Source organism: Octodon degus, unplaced genomic scaffold, assembly GCF_000260255.1.
Source record: "Octodon degus isolate 3935 unplaced genomic scaffold, OctDeg1.0 scaffold00002, whole genome shotgun sequence".
Classification (NCBI taxonomy): Eukaryota; Metazoa; Chordata; class Mammalia; order Rodentia; family Octodontidae; genus Octodon; species Octodon degus.
Genome location: NW_004524578.1, coordinates 21,862,609 through 21,863,139, shown reverse-complemented (window position 1 = coordinate 21,863,139; position 531 = coordinate 21,862,609).

The following is a 531-nucleotide window of genomic DNA, read 5'->3' as shown; positions in this document are numbered from 1 at the left end:
ACGCGCCTCCGCCCGCTGCCTGGAAGCCGCCGGCGCGGGGCCAGCTACCGGGCCTCGCCCCGCCCGCTCTGCGGGCTCGCCTGGAGCCTCAGGCCGGCGTCCGGGGCGTTGAGCCAGCCGGACCCCAAAGGAGACCCGCGCACCTCAGCCGCGGTCCCCAGCCAGCGAGCACGCGGCCGGTGAGACCAGGGACACCTGGCACAGCGGCGCCCGAGGACCGCGGGCTTGGGGTGTAGAGCGTCACCGTGGCGGGGACCGCTCAGAGCCCCAGCCCGGGGTTGGCAGTAAAGGCAAGAGCGTCAGGGGCAGAGAGGAGGGCGAGGTGCCTCGTGGAGCTGTAGACTACGGGGAGGTCGGGAAGTGAGACGTTTGGCTATGAACCTGGGCCAGGGGAGTCCTGGGGGTTCGTGGCATCGTGCCCAGGGCTTCCTGGTGTTCCTATGTTTCACCTCAGTGGCTCACAGCACTCTCCCTTGTCATCCAGGACGAGTCTGAGGCTCCTTGAAGGATTTATAATTTACAGGGTGAGGG